Here is a 7,173-nt window from a genome sequence, read left to right on the forward strand (position 1 = left end):
GCCTTTATTTAAAATCCCAATTGCTAGACATGTACGCAGGCACCCCGCTCGCAAACAGTCAGCTAACTCGCTAGATTCGCCAACCCAGAGCAGAAAAGCTCCCACTTCAGCATTTATTCGAGTCGTCCTCCACTTCGGGGGAGATCCGGGTGATCCCATCCCAAGAAGGCTTCCTTGGAAGCCACTTCGGCTTGAAAAGGAAGAAGTAAATTCTTGAGCAGGAAGGGAATCGCATTTCCTAACACCGACCCACACACACACCGCTAGATCCTAGACACACGCTTTCTTGCGGAGGTCCTTCCTTGAAGTCAAGGCTGGTTAACTGGTCGTGGAGCCAGCCAGATATAACACGCTGTCCACAGAAGCGTCTGCTTTAAAGAGCATATGCCTTGCGTTGGACCGTGGCGTTAAGTTTAATGTTTTGTTTAGTTAGCCCCACCCCAAAAATCTTGCGGACTTTCCAAATGCGTTGATTCCGATGAAGCTCCTTCCCAAGGAAAGGGCTGTTGGAAGCAGATCGCGGGTTGTGGGAAGACTTACATGCGCCTTTTCCTTTTCTCGCGAAAAAAATTCTGTGTGCCTGTGGCATCAAGGTCCCGAAAGTCTGATGGGACGTTGACTGATTCTCGCTGGGATTCTTAGGCAAATTGGATCGGCTGCCCTAAACATAACCTCTCAAATTACGCAACTAAACTGGTTTGGGCGTAGTGGTGACTTCTTATTTAAGGTTTGCAAAGCGTTCTATGTTGGGTTACAGGAGTCTCAGAGTCAGCGCGCGCCGCTTCATTTTTTAAGAAGCTCAATGAGCCCCCATAATCAAACAGGTCCTTATTATGACTGGCTGTTGCAGCCTCTTTCCATGAGTAAGTCCCACGGATCCCAGCCAGGCCTTGCTGCCAAATTAATATGCTTAGGTCAGCAGGCGGCTCCTGCGCATGTTTACTCGGAGGTAGGTCCCACGGAGTCCGGTCGAGCTGGTAGCCATGCATTGGCTTGTCCCAGCCTGGAGACTGGTGGCGCCACCATGGAAGAATCTCAAGTAGGCTACATTTGTACCTCCATCCTGATGCTGCGATCCTCTGCACACAACACCTAGGGAGAAAACATAAAGAGCAAGCACGGATAGGATCGAGCTGATAAATCTGCTTTCTTGGAAACGAAATGGATTTTAAGCCTTAATTCGAACCTTTATCAGTAATACATATCAATACTGATCCAAATGGTGCGTTACTCTGCTGAGGGTTACTCAACCACGTAAAGCTGCGGAAGAACTCAAAGAGACACCCCGCCCCCAAAAGAACCCGGGGGTGTTGTAGTTTTTAACCTCTCAGAGCTGCAATTCCCAGCGCCCTTAAGGAACTACAGTTCCCGGGGTTCTTTCGGCGAAGTCATGTGCTTGAAATGAGTGGCGTGTAGGCAACCTGATTCTCAGTCTTCTAACAAAATGTGGCGGAGTATAATGAGATGTTCAAGGGAGAGCCTGGCCTGAGGGATCCTCGGAGAGTCTCCCTATTGGGGCTGCAGTTCCATTAACCGACTTCCGAGTACTGAAAATATATAGAACGAGGCTGTAAGTCTCCTGGCTTGCGGCCTTGCTTGCTTTGAGGAGGACAGGCACGTGGGAATGCGCTACACGTTCCTGCCCGTGGAATTTTCAGGAGACGCTTAGGATGGCGTGGGAATTTGGGAGAGAAAGAAGCACCGCAACTCCCGATCCCATGCATGTTTACTGGGAAGTCACACCCACCCAGGACCGCGTCTTAAGGTCTTGTCTTGTGCAGACGGACTTAAAGTACCAACACTACTCTGAGCTGCATATGACATTCCCCAGGGAAAACACGGGCAGCACCCGGGTGCTGCATAGCGGCAATCCTATACTGTACACGCTTCCCCCGGAGCAAAAAGTCCCATCGGCTCAGCAGCGGGGATGAATTGGGGTGCAAATGAGACTATCCCGGCAGCCAGGGTTCCTTGCCACCACAGCTCCCCTTTGAAGACATTTGGGGTTTGCTTCCAAGTAAACATGATCGGGATTGGAGCATTGGGCGAAGCCAAGGGCCGCCCAGCATTTTCTCTTCCAGTAGCACCAGGCGGCTGCTGAGCTAGGCCGGAGGTTGAGGGCCCAGACCAGAGCGCCTACCTGGTCAGGTTAAACAAAGCAGCTTAACTGTCACGGGGACCGCAGCTTGCAATCGAACCGCAATCGGCAGAAGGAGCTGACTGGCTGCCGGTCAGCCTCCTACCGCCTCTCTCCAGATGGGCAGAGAACCACGACCAGCCAAAAAAAAAATGTTTTGTTTTGAGGTTGTGCCTCAGTCTCTTAGGAGTACTTACAACGCACACAGGGAAATTAGGTGGGGATAACTCATGAACCATTATTATTACTATGATTCCTTGAAGCAACTGGGAAACGACCCACCTCGGGCTGCTGACCAGGCTTCTTTGAAAGCAAGCTACCCCAGATCTGAGGGGATCTGCTTCCAAGTAGTTGAGCTTAAGAGCACCAGGGGGGAAGCGGTGCCCCCCCCCATGCACTAGATTCGCCTAGATATCCGTAACACTCCCCTCTGCGCGTTTCCTAATTTCATGCCTCTCCAGCAGGGCCCTCCTCCCTCCTTCCTTTGTGCTTTAATTCCTCCTTCCCCCCACCCCACCCCCGTGGACACACAGAAGCACATTGTGTAGAGCAGGCTAGAATCAAGCATTTGCAGCGGTGTTGTTTGCTGGAATTGTCACGCATATTTTTACGCCGCCCTTCAATCGTACTCAACCAGGGCGGTGTACCTATATATATATATAAGGAGGTGTTTCTTTTTTAAAAAAATAATTAAAAAATATGCCTCTTTCTTTTAGTATATGTGCGCAATATATTTAATTTTCCATTTCCAGTAACCAACATTCCCTTCTTCTCTTTCTCTTTCTGTCTCTGGGTTTTTGCAGATGACATTTGTTTCCAAAGAAGGAGAGAAAACGGACAATATAGAGAGAGACTCTGCACTTGGATTCGGCTCCCCTCCTTTGTTTTTCTCTCCCCCTTTGTTCCCTCTAAGACAATATATAACGCCAAGGATTTTCTTGGAAATTGAGCGGCGTTCTTGGCCCACATTGCAAGGAGCAGGGCGTTGGGAGACCAGGAGAGGCGAGAGACCCGGGGGGGGGCTCCTCGGATGGTGAGGCGGCTGATCCAGAGGCGGCCAAAGGGCCCTACCAGACATCTCTGCATTCTGATCAAAAATCTGAACCGGTTTTATTTTTATTTTTCTATTTTGACGAAGAATGTTGGAATTTAACTTTTTTTCCTCTTTACTTCCTTTTTTTTGTTCTTGCATGCATGCATTCTCAAGAGAGTTTATGAGCCACTCATGAAAGGAAATACGTTACTGTGGACTCCCCCTATCCCCTCGCTCTCTTTTTGGAACAGATCTAATGACAGAGAAACCCGGAAAAAACCCGTTTAGAACGAGTGAGAAAGGAAAAAATATTTTTTAAGAAAATATGTTTAGGGTAGCTATGCATTATTGGCTCCAAAACTCTTATAATCCTGCTCCTCTTTCATTTATATTTTATTTTTCCTGCAAGGAAAAAAGGAGGAAAAATGGGGTGGGGGGAGAGCGAGAGAAAAAAAATGAAACATTCTATTTATTTATTGATGACCCATGTTTAAAAAAATGCAAATAGATCCGGTGTCTAAATGCATTCCTATTTTTATGATTGTTTTGTAAATATCATTGTATATTTTTTCCTGCAATAAATAAATTGAAATGTTAAAAGAATTTTAAAGTTTGGTCTGTACGGAGGAAAGCGGGCTTGAAATCGAAGGTAAATAATGCTCGATCGGGTAGATCTGAAATTACCCAAGAGAGTAAGGGGCCAGGGTCAGAGGGGGGGGGGAATATAAACAAACGAGAGAAAAACGCAAATAAACTAGCTACTGACAGACACATGAGTGTTAATTATCGAGACAGCTTTATGATTCTGCTGGAAGGTTTTGCAGGACTTCGGATTCTCTCCCCCTTTTAATCAACATAGCGAATTTTATCATGGTAAAGTGTATTACAGTATTATTATTATTATTATTATTATTATTATTATCATCATCATCCTCATTCTCCTTCGATCTAAATTAAGAACCACCCATCGGTCCGCATGTAATTTCTCCACCGCTGTGTTTCTTGCTATCTGGGGGTGGGGGGCAGATAAAGGTGCTCAGCGGTCGCTTAGCTATTTGTGTTTGTTGAGGGTTTGGGGCGGAGTGTAGGTTGATTGAAGCCCATCCATTAAGCCAAACGCATCCAAAGTTTTGTTTTTGTAACGAATTAAGTCGGGAGCAGGGAGTGGGTGGTGGCTTTTCACACCTGCCTCCAGAAACGTGTGTTCGAAAGTAAGGAGAGAGAGAGAGAGAGAGAGAGAGAGAGAGAGAGAGAGAGAGAGAGAGAGAGAGAGAGAGAGAGAGAGAGAGAGAGAGAGAGAGAGAGAGAGAGAGAGAGAGAGATTGCATTGATTTTGCTGGGACTGACTTCCTCGGGTCAGGCACGCTGGCTTTCCAATGAGAATTGGCCGACCTTTGACAAGTTTTGTAGCACCGACCTGCGCGGCGTTGCAGATAGATGACCAAAAGTTTGAGCATCAGACTTGAGGTCTTCAGATTGTGTGTGTCCCCTCACCCCCCCCCGGATTGTTTTGTTGCCATAGATCAGACAAATAGACGGTGATGCCGCAGAAGGAACTCGACGACGAATGTCCATGCAGGAAAACAGCCCATGTCCAACTCAACGCCTTGCAAGCAAATAAGCCCCCATTCATTCGGAGGGAGCTTTGCTTCCAAGCAGCGTGTCCGGCTATAGCACCAGCCCAGCAGTGATAAAAACGGTGGCTTGTAGGCGAGCGGCTTACTCCAGGAGTAGGGAAGACCAAGGTCTCCTATTTCACTGGTTGCTTTTTTTTAAGCATCAGTTTTTATGTTGTTGTTTCACACCAGGCGAACAAATGGCACGTCGGGCAACCCCTGGGCTCGCCTTATCCCTTTCCAAGTGACCCCACCCCCACCCGAGCCCCTTCATTCCAGTTTATATAAGCCGAAGTAGAGGCACTCCCGATCCGATTGACACGGTTGGGTGCGACGCGATCCTCCCCGCGGTGCCCATTAGACAGAAGCGAACGTCGAGTCCCGAGGTGGTGCCTCTAGCATTCCTCAAGCCAGAAGCAACTGGGCTTCCTTTCGTGTAAACGTGTAATAAGATCCGGTAGCACATCTATCCCGCCGCCCCCCCCCCCACAACTATTCGGATCGGCTCGCTTGGGATGAGCTGCAAAATCCAAAGCGCCTTCTGACGCTGACCTGCGGTTCAGATCCGCGCGGGTTTACACTCGAGGAAGCGAGCTGCCTGCCATGCAAAGCGGACCTTGAGGTCCTTGGTCTGCATTTGTATTGAAATGGAAGCATCTGGGAGGTAGCAGATGCTAGTTTGCTCTGCCTTAACCATGTCTGATTACTCTGGTAGTATAAATAAGCCGGGCTGGTCCCCCTCATCCCAACAATCCCTGTTTGTTTTGCTCAGGTTCGGGTTGACGTTTCCGGATGCCTTGTTTGCCTTTTCCTGGCCACCTTTAGGCCACCTCTCGCGCCTTCCCCAGCTCCTCACGGTTCTCAAGACCGGCCGTGTCGGGGGCCGGTGAGCGCTGTTGACAGAATTTTAAAAATAAATAAATAGATAGATAAACGGCAGAGTTTATTTGTGTTTAAGGGCGGGGATTAGCCAGGACTTTGACAAAAACTGGATTTGAGTCTTGCTGCGGTCCCGCCCGTCAGAAGGAGGAAAGGTACCCCCTGCAGTGTCGCCCAGCAAGCTTTGGAATCGACTGGATTTCCCCAAATGAAGTGGCCTGAGATTGCAGAGATATTGGGGGCATTTCCGACCTGGAGGAGAGCTAGAAAGCAGAGAGCAGGAATCAGAGCATGGTCTGAGCTGTTGGAAAAGGTAAGGTGCAAAAACCTGTCTAGTCTCCCTCTTGAATGGACTTGATCCTAAAAGTTGTCCCCGGTTGGCACCTCCGAATTTATCGGTGGAGATGGTGAGGGGTAGTTGCCACTGGTTTGTCAGGAAGCTTGTTTCTAAATATATGGCTCACCATGTCATAGCTGCCAAGTTCTCCCTTTTTTAAGGGAAATTCCCTTATGCTGAATAGGCTTCCTCGTGAGAAAAGGGAAAACTTGGCAGCTATGCACCATGTAAACCTGACGCTCACGCCCTACGCGTGAAATTCGAATTCATCTACTCCGAGAGGAATTGGTTTCAGTTCGGTTCCTCGGACTGTAGGCGCTTGCGAGAAGTAAGTCTTCCCCTTGGATTCAGTGGGGGTAAATGTGCACAGGATCCGGCTGTTTAGCACTGTATCCATCCTGGGTCTCTACACATGGGATTAACCCTTTTTGAATCCAGTGCGACGTGCTTTTGAGCAAACGTTTAGGCCTACTCTCCTTCCTGTTTTTTCCAGCCTAACTTCCTTCTAAGAAAGTATGTTCAGGATTGCTGTTTAGGGCTCCAAGACTAAAATGCACTTCCTGGGGAGCTGAGCCCCTTTGAACCAAGTAAAGATGCACAGAATTATCTCAGCCTTACAGCCAGAACTGGACGATGCTTACTCGAAAGTAAGGCCCGCCGATTTTCCGCGGAACTGATTTCCAAGTACTCTCGTTTCCAAAGGCTGCCTTAGGCTGTGGCGCTGAAAGGAGATCCGAGGTCATTCTTTGCATACTTCTGTGCGGAAGTGAGGGCAAACACCAGTGGGATTCGCTTCCAGGTAAAACGCGTCCGGCTGCCTGCTTTGGTTTCATTGGGCGTGCTTGAAAATACAGGCGACTTTAACTGGGACGGGAGCCTTTAGATGTTATTCGTTGTGCAGGAGGGTGGGGAGAACGTCCGTCACTCCTGGAGAGGGTTTCCAACTAGGGCAAAGAGTGGAGAACTAGTGACCTTCCAGAATATTGTTTGGACTCCAGCTCCAGTCACCCCTGACCATTGGCCACAATGGCTGGGACTGATGGGAGATGAAGTCCAACAGCATTCAGAAGGCCACCGTCCCCCTCCCCTTTCTGAACAGGGGCCCTTCTCTTCCACTCTCTTTATGCTGGCTAGCTGATGTTATTGGTATCCCCCCTTAGTAAAGGATCAT

The 7,173-nt window shown here is 48.7% G+C and overlaps 1 protein-coding gene across 1 annotated transcript in view; it reads left to right on the forward strand.

The window, feature by feature from the left end:
- TWIST1 (twist family bHLH transcription factor 1) overlaps window positions 1-3,773 on the forward strand; it is a gene marked incomplete at its 5' end in the record, with an annotated part of 4,979 nt that extends 1,206 nt beyond the window's left edge. Inside the window, 1 exon segment of the mRNA XM_035130281.3 lies at window positions 2,941-3,773.
- Between the last annotated feature and the right edge of the window lie 3,400 nt (window positions 3,774-7,173).

Source organism: Zootoca vivipara, chromosome 11 (genome assembly GCF_965207765.1).
Source record: "Zootoca vivipara chromosome 11, rZooViv2.hap1.1, whole genome shotgun sequence".
NCBI lineage: Eukaryota > Metazoa > Chordata > Lepidosauria > Squamata > Lacertidae > Zootoca > Zootoca vivipara.